General features: G+C 47.4%; 1 long non-coding RNA gene across 1 annotated transcript; it reads right to left on the reverse strand.

The window, feature by feature from the left end:
- Positions 1-8,073: 8,073 nt before the first annotated feature.
- LOC123066236 (uncharacterized) lies at positions 8,074-11,253 on the reverse strand. Its single transcript, XR_006431284.1, has 2 exons — positions 10,676-11,253; positions 8,074-8,712 (listed from the first exon to the last, which is right to left on the reverse strand). It is a non-coding gene; the product is annotated as an uncharacterized lncRNA (long non-coding RNA).
- Positions 11,254-18,231: the final 6,978 nt, after the last annotated feature.

Here is an 18,231-nt window from a genome sequence, read left to right on the forward strand (position 1 = left end):
ATGAAGAAGATAAACGGATGTAGACGAACGGATCCTCACAATCACAACATAACCGGAACTATCAAGGAGAAGCGCAACCGGAAAGAAGCAAACGACATAGTAAACACACAAGCATAATCATGGCATGATGCATAATCAAGTATGATGCATGTCCGGTTTAAAGAGGCATGGCATGGCAAAGTGCAACAAACAATACTACAAGTTAAATGGATCTCAATATGCAACGAGTTGCATATTGATGAAACACCACATCACTTATTTAGTTCTCTCTTGTTTATGTACCCAACAATATTAAATGTTATTCAACATGGCAAGGGGTGAAGCATAATAAAACTATCTATCTAGGCAATTTAAATGAGGCCGGAAACAACAAACAACAATTCCAAAAAAATCCCCATATGTCATTTAACAATATAATGCAAACACAATTATAAACATTTTAAATGTTTTTATCATGATGCGAATGAAATATGCAAGTTTTATGCAATTTTATGAAAATGTTGACATGAGCATATTATGAAGCATTTGTCACCATGGCGGAACGAAAGAGGTGCCACGGCAACTACAACGGAAATGGTGCCACGGCAACATTCCGGTCCCGGTAACTCGAGTGAGATACCGATGCAAACGAGAAGTGTGCGGATGTGTGGAACACGCAAGAGATGGGGAGTGATCTCGGATACCGGGTGTCCCACATGACGGTGGCATGGCAAAAGAGGGGCATCACAAGCGACAACTCGATCACGATGCAAACACGAGCATCTCATACAACACATGCATTCGGTCCACGGGTCATCATCTCGGGATTATACCTTTGAAGCGTGCATTTCGGAGCGGTTCGGGTTCGGTACGATGTAGAGGAAGTAGTCGTTCTCGCAGCGGTCGTAGTGGAAGTAGTTGTACTCGTGTCGTAGTGGGAAGTAGTGGTGCTATCGGTCATCGGTGATGGTAGTGGAAGTAGAGGTACATGACGTCTTGTTGAAATCACGGCAATGGTAGTTGTACACACGTTGTAGTCGAACTTTACGGAACCAATGTCCTCGAGGGTAGTCGTGGTACTTGGCGATTCCGGAGACGGCAGCAGAGGTACTTGACGTGTCACCATGTAGTCGTGCGTTTGTCGGAGAGGATCTTGGCGCATCCAAAGCGAAGCAACACAAAAGGGCCTCAGGTCTCGGTGGTCGACGAACAGAGGCCGCCATGGATGGAGCTGCGAGCAGAGGACGAACAACCTAGGCGAACAGATGCTCCCTGGAACTTGTAGTGGCGCCGAGCTGGATGGAGCTCAGCTCTTGGTGAGGAAGCGATGCAGGGGGCTAGCTGAGCCGAGGCTAGACCGGTCGGGGCAGCAGGAGAGGCGGAGGCGAGCTTGCCGACGAGGCGACCATGGCATCAGCGGGGGCAGCGGGAGGTGCGGCAGCAAGCATAGCAGCAGCTACAGCGAGGCAGGGAAGGAGCCGCGCGAGGGAGGAGGTCGAGGCCGGCGGGGACAGAGCTTGGCAGTGGGGACCTGAAGCATGGCTCCCACAGCACCAAGAACAGTGAAGCCGGGTGGATCCGGTCGGCCGGCGCCAGATCCGAGCAGTCGGCAGCGCGAACGGAGCTCGGGGCGGAGGAGCTTGGGCGCGGGACGACGGCCTGGTGGCGTCGGGCCACGGCGGCGGTGGATCAGGATAGAGAGCGAGAGAGAGGTGGGGGCTCGAGCATGGGGTGAGGGGATCGGGCGCTGGTGGCACTGGAGGGAGGACGATGAGGGGAGGTTTGATCGGGAGAGGGTTAGGGTTATAGGCGCGGCTGGGCCTAGGCTGGGCTAAAGGGCCGGCTTAGTTGGTCGGGCCTAAGAGGCTGGCTGGGCTGGCTCTCGTCTCTCTCCCTCTAATTCTCTAGAAACAGAAAATAACAAAGAAGAAAAGGAGAAGAAAGGAGGTGTTGGGGAAGAAATTGGACACGCGGATAATTTTCCCGAACCCACAAGAATGTGCTTGTTCCGAGAAAATATAAAAGGCCATGATTGAGAGATCTAAATCCGAACTCATTTGATTTAAATTCAAATGATTTGAATAGGAAGTGAGGGTTGGGAAGGTCCAAAAATGTTCGGATTTTTGGTGGAGCTCCGAAAAATGATGAAAGAAATTATGGGCAAGGTTGGAGACCAAGAATTGAGATAACAACGGCATGGGATATTTTGCAAGTGGGTTATGGTTAATCCCAAATAAATGGAATACATTTATTATAGCTCCCTAATAATATTGAGAGGCTTTAATATGTTATAAAGAGAAAACACAAGTGAATTCCCTCGATTTAAATAGATCAACGATCTATGCAATTTATTTAGGTGAGTTTTAAAAAGGGGTTGCATGATGACATGATGCAATGCACATGATGCAAGGATGAATGCAACGAACAAAACAAATCACACGATGAATCTCGGAATACAAGGAAGGCATCTAGAGCGTCGGTCTCGGGGCGTTACAACACTCCACCACTACAAGAGGATCCCGTCCCGAGATCTAGGATGGCACCAGAGAGAAATAGAAGAGGAAGAGAAGAGGTAAAACTAAGTTGCTTCTTTGACGAACGAGTGAAACCACAAACCTTGAGAGGTTGAGCAATTTAAAAGAAAGAGTACAATAGAGATGAACGAGATTGCAAACAATCCGTTAGAAAAGAGGAACAAGGAACATTATGAGGACTTGAAGGTTGCAAAGACATGAATCAAGAGTTTAATGGACAAGATAGAATTCGAAACCACTCCGGTTAAAACAAGATGAGAGAGGAAGAATTCGGGCAACACTCCGGTTGAAAATGGAAGGAATAGAATATGAACTTGGCAAAATGAAAGCACTTGGATGAGGCTCCGATTCGGGCAACTCCCTACGTGTCTAGGAAGTAATACAAGGTCGTCGAAATGCAGTTGTTGGCCATCATTGACTTACCAAAAGAAGCTACCAAATGATCGACACCGCCATCATCTTTGGTCAAGAGAACAACCCCGAAAACTCAATTCAGTCCAGGTGTTTCCCTTTAGTCTCACTCAAGTGACAACTAAAGAAATCTTCACCCATGTGCTCATTGATGGGAGGATTTCACCTAGCATCACTTTCAGTTGCGCACTGGACGGCCTATAAATGCCAAGGTCGTCAATCAAGTTGGGTAGGCAGTTCTTCTAGTGAAGTGTGTGGATCTTCTACTGAACCTATCAGCCATATTAACTTGTCCATTTCATTCACCATTGTGCGCAGTTTCTTCACTGAGAAGGTGCTCTTCGGTTCCGTGGACTTCAACACAACATTCAACCACATACTTGGATGACTGACACTCAAATTCATGGTCATGCCAAACTATGCATACTCTTGCCTCAAGATCCCTCTGCCGAATGGGGTCATCATGGTCTAGGGATGCATGAAGGTCGTCATCGGTTGCGATAAGAAGAGCCTTGACATGGTGACTAAGGATCTTGATACACTCAAAGATTGAGTGGTGTAACTCAAGGTCGACTCAGGTGGACCTCAGGGGACCAAACCTGGCCCTGAGTCAACTATGATGAAATAAAAGATTTGAAGGCCTTGGGACAGAGTTAATAAAATTGAGCACACCCTTAGAACAACTAAGGCATAGTTTTCTGTCACCAAGGCACCGCCTTCATACTCACGTCTCACAAGGTCAAGACCCAAACCTATTTTTCCGCCGAACTCTAGCGCACGTTCCATTGTGTGTTGAGTAATTGCGAAGCTTGGTTGAACAATGGCTGCTGAACAATACCAACACGTTAATTATTTGGTCCCTTTAGCAAAAATGTAGGTAAGGAGTTGGAGTTGATTGTCGAACATTTTCCAAATTCTAATATATGGGTTGGGAGTTGAATAATGAGTGGAGTTGAGAATTTAGAGGAGTAGAGGGTTGCTGAATAGGTTCTTAATTGGGAGGACATTAACTTTACTTAATATTATGTGAGGGGCCATTCTACGTCTACCATTTAACATGCATATGAGTAAAGTAACATGAATAAATCCCCCTGACATTCTTGTGGTGATCTCCATCACCATGGTTCCTCTTCTCCATGATGATCTCCATCTATATCGTCCATGTACAATGTGCCTCCAAGTACTAGTTGTGACCCTAGCAGTTAGTAATAAATTACATAACAAAATGGATTCATCACAAGTCAACACACATGTCATTAATACAATTAATGATAGCTCAGTGGCTTTAGCCTGGGTGACGCACTCATGACTCGCAGGTCATGGAAAATACACACATGCATCACATACATAATGGGCCATACCACACACATCAATCATGCAAAAACAAATTGTGCATAGAATCACATTATATCGTATTATGTGAATCCACAACTCTTTAGGCATCCTACGATATTAAAGGAGTTTTCAAAAGTGGTTCAGAGGAGCATCGACCCTGACCATCCAACAACACATGCATATCCTCTTGACTAAATACTCCTTGCACCAATTCCATGTCTTGATGATAATAAAATACAATAGATTTATCAAACACAATTATCCCAATTACTCATGGTAATAAAATCTAGTCAATAAATTATCTAAATGACCCATTATCCTTGGAAAGACCCCATAGTGAACTTTCATGAGGGATATTTATCATTGGAAAAAGGTTTGGGCTAGCGAGAGTGTCAAAATAAGGCCTCTCTCGGTGCTCGACATTTGGTGTCATCTCTTAGACTTTCACATCAAATTTTTGTCTACATAGGCATGATGATGAGGAGAGAGGATGATGTTTCATCTCTTGCATCGTTTTCTTTGCCTCCATATCAAATTTGTCTATGTAATGGGTAACTAATAAGGAGAGGATGATGTCGCATATCATCTTAAAATATTGTCTAGATATTCAATGCGATACATAGATCATTGCTATCATTCAATTGGATTCGTGTAAGCTCAGTAAAAAGTGGTGTTTACCTATAAGATGCCTACACTAAGCGTAAAGTGGTGTTATAAGTTTTGTGCTTGGCATTTGAGCAAATGGATAGATGATGCTATGATACTTGACTAATTTTGCTAAATATGACATGTAGTTACTCTTTATACACTACAATATATATTGTAAAATGTTTTGGTGCATGTCTAATGAACACATATATTTTCTGCATGCAAATACATGTAGATTTGGAAGAATTTTTTGAAGTAAGAGTTGTCGATTTAGTACATAATTTGTATCGGGTAAATTTACATTATGAATTGAAAATAGGCGAATGCATCGGAAATTATTTGACCTTGTTAGTACTTCTATTATGGAATAGATGTCACTTTGTAGTCATTTCAAATCCTTTTATGGAAATTATTGAAAAGGAACGTCTTGCGCAAAGATGTATTACAATAGCATGTAATGATCTGAATGTTGGTTGGTGATTTCTAAAGTTTGATGGTTTATTTGCATTTCTTGGCCTAACTTGGTTTTAAAAGGTGTCATAGGATATTCTACGCGATAAATATTCTCTCAAGTGGAAATTGCTACAGCAACTGGATTTATAGGAACTTTGCTTCGTATGGTGTTGATAGTGCCTACAATGATATATAATTATCATGTTATACCAATATTCTTTATTCGCACGATTCTTTCATATATAGACACTTGAATTTGTTCGAACATTTTTCTTTTATAAACTAGCATTTCAAGTGAATATTACATTTTTTAGTAATTCAGTGTGAACTCCTTTCATATTTGAAGTTTAATTTCGTAAGATTTTCATTTTACTTGGTTGAAAATAACTTTAGTGATACATACAAAATTTTAATATATTCTACTGTTGACGTATGAATGTATTGCCTAGTCTCTTCCATCAGATCGGTCTTTTGGTTGCATTGGCTAGAGCATGCACTTCTACATGGTATCAGAGCTAAGGTCTTGAGTTCAAGTCCTGGCTTTTGCAATTTATTAAAAATTGCTGGTAGCCCCCCTTTGTGTCAACGTAGAGGCCTCTTGAGTCATACGTGAGTTTCGCGCGCCCTCGCTCTCTTCCGGTTGCACGTGTTGACTTGTCTTCCATGTCACACATGAGATAGGGTGTTAAAGTATATGTGGATTGCAGTAGCCCTTTCCATCAGTTCAGACTTTTGGTTACGTCAGTTAGTGCATGAAGCTTAACATGGTATCAGAGCCAAGAGATCTTGAGTTCAAGACCCGACTGCGCAATTAAATTACAGCCCACTTTCGGTCCATGTTTTGGCCTGAGGGACACGTGAGGGGGGGTTGTTGACATATGAATGTATTGCCTAGTCTCTTCTATCAGATCGGTTTTTTGGTTGTATTGGCTTGAAAGTGCGTTATATCGACTAGAAAGGGGGTGAATAGGTGATTTTTATGAATTCTTCACTGAGAAATTTGCTGGTGAGGAAATTCCTAAGTGAAGAACTACTTGCAGCGGAATAAGTACTCAGAAAGGAACATAACAGAACACAAGCATAGTCATCATGATGAAATGAAGACAAGCACGGAGTACAGAAAGCGTAAACACAGGATAACACAAGGAAGAAGACGGACAAACTGAAGAAATAAAACTGAGGAAATTGAGAAAGTCTTCAGTCAATGTCTTCAAACAGATGTGAACAGGCACACAACAACATACATGAGGAAATGAAAGAGTTGAGGAGATAGAACCAGTTAGCTCGGTGAAGACAATGATTTGGTAGACCAGTTCCAACTGCTGTCTCAGTTATACATCTGGTTGGAGCGGCTGAGTATTTAAACTCGAGGACACACAGTCTCGGACACACAGTCCTCACCGTATTCTCCTTGAGCTAAGGTCACACAGACCTCGCCCAATCACTCATGGTAAGTCTTCAGGTGACTTCCGAACCTTCACAAACTCGGTCACTCGGCGATCCACAATTCCTCTTGGATGCTCTAGACCTTAACGCCTAACCGTCTGGAAGAAGCACAATCTTCAAAGGAAACAAGCGTCGGATCCACGCAGGATCAATCTCTACAGTGATGCTCAATCACTTTGGGTTTTGTAGGTTTGGGTTTGGGATTTCCTCACTTGATGATTTTCGCTCAAAGTCCTCGGAGGATGGGTTGCTCTCAAATGACAAGTGTCAATTTCTCTCGGAGCAGCCAACCAACTAGTGGTTGTAGGGGGCGGCTATTTATAGCCGGGGAGCAGCCTGACATGATAAGACATAAATGCCCTTGTCTGATATGACCGTTAGGTGGGTAGATATTTTGGGACAGCTGGCACGTAGCACAGCAACGGCCGGAATATTTGAGGTTCGAATTCCTCAGGGCTATCATGTTCCTCACTTCATAGGCAATCCACACTGGCGAATTCTTAACTCTTCAGTGAGAAGAAATTTCTCAGAGACCAGAAGAACTTCGTCTCTGTCACTGAAGAATATGACTGAACTGTGTGAGATTTCCAATGGCTTCACTCGAAGGGACTGGTAGGTTTAGGATTTTGAGTTGAGCATCACATGGAAATTTTTCCTTAGTATTTCCTCGACCCCCTTTTAACAGTACAATGTTTCTTATGACTCAAGAAAGAGAAAATGAAGCAGTAAAAACAAGAGTCTTCATGCTTCATGTTCCTCTAATGATTACCAAGTCTTCAAGGTCACACCAATTTCTTCACTTTCAAAGTCTTCAGAAATCCGAAGTCTTCAGTCGAAGAACTTCATTTAGGGGTCGACTTTCTCTGTAAATATCAAACTCCTCATAGACTTATAGACCTATGTACACTCACAAACGCATTAGTCCCTTAACTTATATAGGGAATGGATTTGCTATCCACACTAGTTCGGATGGTTGTTATCAGAACCCTTCGTTTGCTTTGAGATCCGAACCTTTGGGTGGATAAGGTTCTGATTTTATCATTTGTTGAATTTCGCCACGACGTGGGAGGAAAGCTGGACTGAGCCTTTTTAGTGTCAGGCCTTCCACTATGTGGGCTAAAAGAGGTGTCAAAACCAGTTTTCCCTCATTTGGCACCGATGCCTTCCATAGCCCAGCCGGTGCCATAAAAATATTCCAGGGAGCCGGAGCAAGTAGCTGCTCCGGTGCCCACTTCAAGCACTACAATAAAATATACTAAAGTATAACTGCCATCTATACAGGAGCATTCCTACCCAACCACCACCGAGCAACATCATTCAATCCATACCAAACAGCATTCAATTTACAGCAAACCAGAGCACTCAAATTTCCAGATGACCGTTGCACTGCAGTAGAAAAATCTACCCGTTTGGAGAATCTGTCTATAAAATGTACAGAACAAGCTCATAGAAGCACAAGAAGATCTTGGAAAAACTCTCCCCCAAAACATGGAGCACTCATCTTCTCAAAGCTTCACAAGCATGATGAACTCCTCCTTCTCACCTTCAGATGCACAGAGCCCAAACAACCAGCAAAATCCACAGAGCCCAATTAGTTTCCATCCCCATCATCCACATATGAATTATCCACCCACACATTATATTCCCAGTTTCCAGCATCAACACCCACACCATGCAAATTTATATGCTCAAGGAGGTTACCAGCAAGTTCCATCCATACCTCCAGGCTACCATGGTGTTGCTTACCAAGGTAACATGGGGCAGTACCCTCCAGGAGCATTTGGAGCAGGCTCAAGTAGCAGTCCAGCATCTCCTGCTGGATGCATACCTTTTCTTGGATCTGCTAGAGGCACTAGTTCAAGAGGAGATGAGAATAGTCCAGTTGGATTTAGTTCTCCCATGTCACCTGCATATCAAGTGGATGAAGATCTGGCTGTCAATAATCAAGATGGCAGTGATAGTAGTCCTGATGGGATTCAGAAAAAAGGAAAAGGCAAGAACTGGAGTAAGCGTGAGGATGAACTTCTCATAGCAGCTTGGGTGCACAATTCATGTGATCCGATTGATGGAAACTCCAAAAGGGCAGAGACCTATTGGAAGGAAGTCGCAGCAGAGTACAACAAATATGCAACAAAAGAGCAGAAGAAAACAGTTGGGCAATGCAAGAACCACTGGACCAAGACCACAAAGAAGGTTACAAAGTTCAATGGTATCTACAATGTTGAAAAAAGTACATGGCCTAGTGGGAGCGATGACAAGCAACTTATGGAGAGGGTACGTGCCAAATACATGAGTGTTGCCAAGACAAAAAGACCCTTTCCATATGAGCACTAGTGGGAGTACGTGAGGAAAGAGGCTAAATGGAGAAGGTCTTATTCAGTTGAAGAGATGAACAAAAGAAACAAGTTGAATGCATCAGGAGCTTATAGTTCTCCAACCCAGGCAATAGATGAGGAAGGTGAACTTCAACGACCCCCCGGACGCAACACTTCAAAAGACACAAAAGATAAACATAAGTCATCAAGCAAGTCTAAATGCTCTGGAAGCTTGACAAGTGAGAGCGTGGACAAATTTAATGAGATTCAACTACGAAAATCAATTGCTGCAGAGAAAATGGCCGATGCCACCCTTATTCAAGCAGAAGCCACAAAAGTTCAAGCAGAAGCTGAGAAAGAAAGAGTTGAAACTGAGAAGGAGAAGATAAAGGTGGACAAACTGAACAAATACCTTGATCTTCTTCACAAAGATACTTCAGCATGTTGGGAAGTCTTGATTGCATGCACTGGACATGGAGAATTTGGCCAGTGGCTTGGAAGGGAATGTTCACTCGTGGTGATCATGGAGTTTCCACAGTCATGCTCGAAGCTGTGGCCTCACATGACCTATGGATATGGCATGCATTTTTTGGGGTCGCTGGATCAAGTAATGATATCAATGTCCTAGACCAATCAACTTTGTTTACTCAAGTGCTGCAAGGTACAGCTCCAGAGGTTCACTTTGAAGTCAATCACAATGAGTATAACTTGGGATACTACCTAGTAGATGGCATTTATCCGGAATGGGCGACATTTGTGAAATCAATCCCTATGGCTCAAAGTGAGAAGCACAAGTTATATAAAGCACATCAAGAAGGAGCAAGGAAAGATGTAGAGCGGGCTTTTGGTGTTTTGCAAGCTCGTTTTGCTATAGTTCGTCATCCAGGGCGTATGTTGCAAAGGTGTGCGCTTGCTGAGATCATGTATGCTTGCATTATATTGCATAACATGATCGTTGCAGATGAGAGGCACACCTACAAGTGCTATGACAAATATGACTGTGACTATGAATTGCTACAAGGCGCTCAAATACCATATCTTGAAACTGAACAAGGACCATTTGATGGGTTTGATCTGGTTCTTGAGACAGATGCTGCCATTCGGGATCGATCCACACATCGTCGTCTCAAGGCTGATTTGGTTGAGAATATTTGGCAAAAGTTTGGAGGAAATGGACATTAGCATTTATAAGTTCTACATGTATTCATCTTATTAATTTCTATCGCTTTCTATTTTAGTTTTCTAGTCGAGCATCTCCTTTGTAATTGTGTAATTTAGTTTACAGATTGTGGAATGAGAACATTTTATTATTATTTCTTGCTGCTAAATTTTATTATTTCTTGCTGCTAAATGCAATGTTGAACACTACCTTCAACTTTTAAGAACAGGAAATTAGCATCACTGACATTATTAACTAGTACTACACTACATGCAAGTATAGCACGTCCTAATAGACAGAGCTTCATAGGTCGAACATGCAAGTATAGCACGTCTTAACTGAATCCAGTAAAACATTTTTGTTTGCTTCACAGGCTGAACATCACGCATCCTCACCTGTGCTGCTTCGAGACCAGTAGAGGCAGCGCAGTAGTAGAAAGTAGTAGATGCAGCGCAGTAGCCGCCCGTCCAACAGTCCGGGCACCGCTAGCCGCAACATACTGCTGGCCAGCCTCCGCCTCCTGCTTCCTCCTCCTCGTCCATGGAGCTCGTCCCCCGCCGCACATCACCTCCACTAGCCGCGGCTCCTCGGAGAACCTCGACAGATTCCTTCTCTCGCGCCTCCGCTCTGCCCGGACCTTGGGCGGACGAACACCTTGCCTGGAGTAGGAGATGTGTGTCGATTTGGCCTAGATCTACGCCGGATCGAGACGAGGAGGTGACGATGGAGATGGATCTAGTCGGAGGAGAAAGGGGATTTTTTCTGGACAGAGGCGGACGAGAGGAACTCGCGCGAAGGATCGAGGAGAGGTTGGCTTGCTCAATTTTTTTATGGACGTGTGGGTCCCGCTTTTCTACGGGCTGCAAACGCACAATGTGAGGCCGGTGCCAATTTTTTTTGTAAGGGCATCGATGCCCAATCTGCTATATTTTAGTGCACCGGGCACCTGGCACATAGTGGAAGGCCTCAGGGCCGGGAAAGGAAACCTAGTGTCTGGGTATTGCAGGTGTACTTGGGGCAAAGTAACGACGTTCCTTTTCGAAGCAGCAGGGTGCGCCAGTGGCTGCTTCGGGCGAGCTAATCAATCGGCTGTTTCTGGCAATTTGTGAAAAGTTGCGGGGTACTTGTCTGGAAGTGTGAAAACTGCCATTTTTTCTACTAAGCCGTGAACAATTGGGCACCGTTTGAGAGCAGCAAAATGGTTTGTGCCGCGCTGGAACAAGCGTGTAAGACTTGCCATCTTTAGTCTAGGTGAATCGAATACGGTTCTGCACCGTTCTGAAGTCGTCGAATGTGTTCTTTTGTCCGTTGGTTGGTGAAAGTGAGCGCTAGCAATAGCATAGCAGCACAGAGCTTTGCGCTAGCAGGCCCTTGTTTGAATGCCGACTTAATCCCTCCCTCCCTAGTCATAACAATAGTGCATGCATCAAGGCTAAGTCATGATCAAGCATGCTGCTACTGCATTTTTAACGGTCAAACATGGACATATGAAAAGTACATTCAGATTAGCAGAGTAATCAATACACCATTCAAGTTCAGATTCAATCAGGAGTATCTGAACATGCATCCTTGAATGCCGTCTGGACATGCATCCTTGTCTCCTTGTAGTAAACTGCAAGTAGAACCTTTAATCCTTGACCTGCATGTTGTTGCATGTTGACTCGGTAGTATAGGAAGGAGGTGGAGCTGCGGATCAATCATTAATGAGATTCAATCAACATGTAAGCCGGTGCCACAGTGACCTGATCAGAGCAACTCCATCCAACCAGGGGACGCATTTCGTGCGCCAACGTCCGTCTGGGTCGCCACGGACGAAAACTCTGGCTCAACGTGTGAACGCAAACCCGAAACGTGTCTGTTTCATGTCCATGCCGATCCATTTCAGACTCAAATTTGGGCTTGAAATGTGCCGGCGCGGACACAAAGCAGACGTGCCGCGTATCCCCTTGATGTCCGCCCCAATCCCACACAGCGGCCCGCCAAAGACCAAACACAGTCATATTAATAACGGCCACCGACACCGATGCCAGGCTCAGTCAGTGAAAGCGTTGGAGGTTGTTCTTTTGAATCCACGCGTGCGCGGGTGGGGGGCTAATCCACTTCCACTGCCGTCCACACCTAGCCGCCCCGCTTGCTTCCTCCTCCCGTGATATTCCTTCTCTGCTGCCACCGGCGCTTCCCCGCCCCGCGAGGCAATGCCTGCACATCCCGATGCACCAAGCGCGGTGGCACTAGGAGTTCAGGCAGCCGCAGCCGTACCCGACATTACGCTGCCGCACGACTAGCATCTCGATCCGCAGCGGATTCGGTGCCACGATCATAGCGGGCGCATGTTGAGGAGGTGCACAAGCGTCGGGCGGAGCTAACACCGGAGCAACGATGGATGTCGGAGTACCCGGCAGACTCTCCCGGTTGGGAGGTCTAGTTTGCCCTTGAGCATGAGGAGCAACGGCGGCTCGGCGTGCAACACCACCACGTCAACCCCCCGCCTTCCCCAGTCGTCAAGGCTGAGGAGCAGGAGGACAAGGCTGCCTACCAGGCGGCCTTGAAGACCTCCATCTAAGAGGAGCGGTTGAAGGCGGAAGCAGAGAGCCAGACTACAAGGCGAGACTGGCAAAGGCCATTGCCCTTTCTGCAGCCGGCAATTGCGTGGTGCCGCCGTCGCCACCGCCGCTCACCCCCCCTGGCGCCTACGCCCGAGCCGGTCGAGCGGTACGTCTGGACCGGCCAAGTGCGGGAGTGGGTCAGCGCGACGCTCATGCAGGAGGCCGCGTATCTCGTGCATTGGAGGCAGTGCGCAGGTCGAGGAGCGCGCCGACGTCGAGCTGCACATGTAGAGGGAGCGCGAGGAGGAGCAGGATCGCACCCTTGTCACCGCAACAGACGTCGAAGGAGGCAGCCCGAGCGTCCTATCAAACCGCGTTCTGCTGGGCTGGGCCGCCTCGCGTCTTAATCAACCTCACTGGCGGCGATGGCAACGGCCAGGGCAAGAGCAAGGCAGACGTCTAGGGTATCATGCAGGCGCGGAGTTTCTTTAATGTTTTAATTAAATGTTTAATTATGTTTTAAATGGAATTTGACCGGCGATGGACCAGCCACTTATGTTTAATAATTAAGTTTCTATTATGTTTGGATGTGCCACGTGTTTGTCATTTTGTTTTTTTGGACGCGGGCAAATTTAGTTCTGCCTCTCGTTTGGCGCACAAGCAGACCCAAATAAACAAAATGCGGACAAACCAGTTTGAGACCAGTGTGGCGCATGCCTTGCTGGTAAAAAGTAAGCTTGATTTACGAAATGAATATGATTTGGAGGGATATACCTTAGATTTTGGATGTGCGCCGCCCTGTTAATGAACGCAGTTCGCCAATCTCCAGTTGCGCTTCAGCCTTTGGGTTCTTGGTATCGGACACCAAATAGCCTGCTTGGCTCTGCGGATGAATAGGCTAGCTGGGTTTTTGCCGGCCTAGCTGCCTGAGTGCGATCACGTGCGTCCCTCCTTGTCTGTGCGATAAGGCCAACTCCATCGCGCGATCCTATCCTGTCCGCCTCCGTCCGTTTGAGGTAAAAGGGACAAAAGAGACGGCCCAGCGCGCGGGTGCAAACGGACTTTGTGTCCGCTTTGTGTCCGCTTTCGACCCATCCCCGGTCTAAACTTGCACTGGTTTTGGGGTGAAACGGACAGTGCGCGGACGGGCGGGACGAGCGCGCTTGTCCTCCCCTGGCCCGCCTGTCGGTGGGAGAAACCAAAACCCCCCACGCCCATTTGGCGCCATTTGCCCCAAACCCTCCCGCCTCCCTCCCGCCGCCCCCTCTCTCCTCCGTCCATGGCTGACGCCCAACCGAGTCCAGGCGGCCTGGCCGTCGACCCGTCCGCAAAGGTGAAGAAGAAGGCGCCAAGAAAACCGCGGTCGGAGTGCACGCCGGAGGAGATCGCCAAGTTGGACGCGGAATCGGCGAAAAGGAGGGAACGGAGAGCGATCGTCAAGCTCAATGCCGCCGCGGGCAAGAGAGCCGCCATGCGCGAGGAGCTGGAGGCCGCGCGGCGCAAGGCCGCTGCCGACGAGAAGGAGGACCTCGTCAATAAAGCTCACGCCATCCTCATGCTTGGCATGGGCCGTCCTGCCGGGTTCCCTGCAGCGGCCGTCGCCCCGACGAGCACCAACTCGTCGGTTGCGCGGCCTACGCACTGCCAGTCGCCGACGTCGCGCATCACGCCCATGTCGCCCGGCTTCCCTCCGCGAAGGCACGACGGACAGACCCGTTTCTCGGGGTCGCCGGAGGTGGGCTTGTTCGCGCCGTCCACACCGCGCCCCGCGGCCGTCATCGACCTCAACATCACGCTCGGGTCCAGCAGCGGCGGGCAGCCGTCCGTCGAGATGCTAAGAAAGCAGGCACGGGCACCATGTCGGCCCCCCGTGTCTTGTTTGACGGAATGCCAACCCCAACGCCAGCGGTCGACGACCCCTTCTACAACCGGTACATGGAGGACGTGATCTTCGACGGTGGCCATGGCCGTACCTACGACCTCGATGAGACCCAAAGTCAGGATGGCCGTGCCCGGTATGTCCCCGATGAAGAGGCCGACGACCCTGCTGACTACGACCACGGTGACTCGTGGCATGAAGACGATGACATCTATGTCGAAGGTGATGAAGAAGAAGAAGAAAGCAATGACGTTGATATTAGTGGTGCGCCATTGTTCATCGACGAGATCACCCAAAGAGCCGAGGCACAAAAGAAGAGGAAGAGCATTCGCACAGGTTCATATACACAAGAAGAGGACAAGTTCATTTGCCAAGCTTGGATGGAGATTAGCCAAGATCCGAGGACCGGCGCGCAACAAAAGGGCATTGTTTTTTGGACGAGAGTCCACAAAACATTCCATGATAGGAAGATGTTTGAGCCCTACCAAATTATAAGCAACCGTGGCATCGGCTCGATTCAAAAAAGATGGTTGTTCATCCAACAAGAGTGCAACAAGTATTGCGCCGCATTTGAAAGCGTTGAAGCACGGCCCGTGAGTGGTCTCGGCGTTGGGGACATGGTATGGTCTCCTCTTTCTAGCTCTTTCCTTGCTACGGCCATTAAGCTTCGGCCGTGTATATGTTTGCATGTTCATTTGTTGTTGATCATGTGGTGTAGGCATTCCAATCTTTGGAGGCATTCAAGGCCCGTCACAATGACAAGCCATTTACTCTTACGCATTGTTGGACGCTCATCAACAATTGCCCCAAGTTCAAGGACCAATACCGTGAACTTCAAAGAAAGAGAGGCAAGAAGACAGCCAAGTTCGCCGGAGGTGGGGATGGCGAGGCGTTGAAGAGGCCGAGGGGCAAGACCAACTCCAAGGTGGACGACATACGTGACGCCTCATCCATGGCCTTGCATGAGACTTTGCATGGCATGCTGTCCCAAAAGGATGTGAGGGACGAGAAGAAGCGGCAAAGTAAGGACGAGCAAATGAAGCAATACCTAGACCTTCAAAGACAGAAGCTTGAGATGGAGGAGGCGGCCAAGAGGAGGAAGCTCGACATGGAGGAGACGGCCCGGCAAAGGCAGCTCGACATGGAGGAGGCCGCCCGACAAAGGCAGCTGGACATCGAGGCCGACAACGTCAAGGCCAGGCAGAGGCGGCTCGACATCGAGGCCAGCAATGCCGCCACCAAAGCGAAGAAGGTGGCCCTTGCGATCATGAGCGTGGACTTGTCGAAGATGAGCGACAAGACGAGGGCCTGGTTCGAGGCCAGGCAGAAGGAGATGCTCGACGCCGAAGGCCTGAACTAGGTCATCCGATCGGTGTGGCCGTTCTTTTTTAGGCTGGCATGGGTGCCGCCCGCCCGTCGGGGCCGCTGGCAGTGTGCCGGCGAGAAAACATTCATTTTGGAGGCCGGCTGTGTTGCCGGCCGCTGGCTGTGTTGCCGGCGAGGTGAACTATTCATTTTGGAGGCTGCCTGTGTTGCCGGATGCTGGCTGATGCCGGCGATGGACGTGTAGGCCGGCGTGATGAACCGGGGACGATGGCTGAATTAGTTTTTTAAGTGGACGCGGACAGGATGGGGCAAATGGATGCGGCCGCGCGCTGCGCGCACGGCCACCGCATCCCAGGACACGCCCGGACACGGCCCCAAACCCCTATCCAAACGGACAGAATCCGGACAAAATGGACGTCCGTTTGGAGTCGCGCAGTGGAGTTGGCCTAACATCCAATGGAGAGGACCGAGGAAATGTCAGGACATGTCTGAACCGGGGGTTCCATAGGCCAGGAGCTGAGCATTGACTTTTCTTCTACAAACGTTTTCTTTTTTACCGCCAACTAGTAAAAATCCTTAGCCACTGCACAACGAGTAAAAAAGTTAAGCGTGCATGTCATATACTCCCTCCGTCCGAAAATATTTATCTGAGAAATAAATAAAATACATGTATTTAAAATTAAAATACATCTAGATACATCAATTTCTTCGACAAGTATTTTTGGACGGAGAGTAATTGGGAGGAACTTCTACGCAATAGTTTAAAAAGGAAAAAGGACAATTAGGAGCAATCCGACTTGTAACTGTTTTTTTAACATACTATAGATGCAAGCGCTGATATATATACTCACATACACTCACCCTTATGAACGCATACACGCACATCCTATCCTTATGAGCACCTCTGAGAGACTGAGGCGGCATATTATCTTGAGATTTTACGAAGTCAATGCACCAGCAATTGAACCCTGTTGGGCTGGGATACCACTTGTCTACCTAACCATCCAATCACAAGTTGGTTCGCCCGACTGAAAAGTGTCGATTGGTAATGTGGTGCAATCCAGTTTGAATAGGCGTCCATGACATAGTAGCTGATGTCATTAATAATAAATTATTTTGAAAATCCATAATCTTTTTTCAGAAGGCCAAACTCATAGTCAAGTCCTATACAAACGCGCATGAAAGATCAAACAAAAATGGAAGCAAAAGAAGAATTTGCACCTAACTAAGAACATCTCAAATAGAAGATGTGAATTTGAAGATATTAAACAGGAGATGTAAAAAAATTACATCTTTAAAAATTTGCTTTTTCCATCTTCAAAATAGGGCCAACTCCAACAGATGATGGAAAATGAATATGTAAAAGTGCAACTCCAATAAGTGATGCAAAATGAAGATGTAAAAATTAGAAACTTCAAATATTACTTCATTCAAACATAGTTCGTTCAACTACTACTTCATTTCAAACATAATTAAAACATAGTTCTAATTAAAACATAATTTTAATCTGAAGGACTACTACTAGTTCAAACTACTACTCCAACGACTACTACTAGTTCACACAACTACTACTTGAATATGAAACTACTCCTTGTCGGAGTTCTTGAACCGCTCACAGAACTCATCCTTTCTAGGGTCATCGCACCCCTCGTCCTCCTCCTCCGGGTCACTCCAATCCGACGTGTCAGACTCGACGGGGATCACCGTCGAGGGATCGGCCTCCTCCTCCTCCTCCTTCTGCTCGATCTGCTCGATGCCACACTTCCAGAAGAACTCCTGCTCGCCCTGCACATACTTCGGATGCTCACGCGCGAACCTCGCCATCGTCGCCTCGTCGCTATCGCTGGGACTAACGACAATGGCGAGCCCCTTCTTCGTCTCCTTCATAATGATATCTACCATACGAATGCCCCCCCCCGGCATGAGCAACACCGCATCCGCCCGAGTCTCGATCTCTGGGAAGTTGATGTCCATCCTCGGCCTCCCGGCACGCCACACCAACAACACGTCGTAGGCACGCACGACCTCGTGGACGGCCGGGTAGGTGTCGAGGCAAAAGCGACGGCTGGCGTCGCTAAACTCCACCCCAAAGTTCCTAGAGGGGTTCGCCCTAACGCCGAAGTACCCCGTCTTGCTCTCCAGGGTCTTCTACAGTGGCATGGCGGCGGCGGGGCGGCAACGTGTTGGTGGTTTGGTGACG

The sequence above is a fragment of the Triticum aestivum genome, chromosome 3B, assembly GCF_018294505.1.
Source record: "Triticum aestivum cultivar Chinese Spring chromosome 3B, IWGSC CS RefSeq v2.1, whole genome shotgun sequence".
Lineage (NCBI taxonomy): Eukaryota > Viridiplantae > Streptophyta > Magnoliopsida > Poales > Poaceae > Triticum > Triticum aestivum.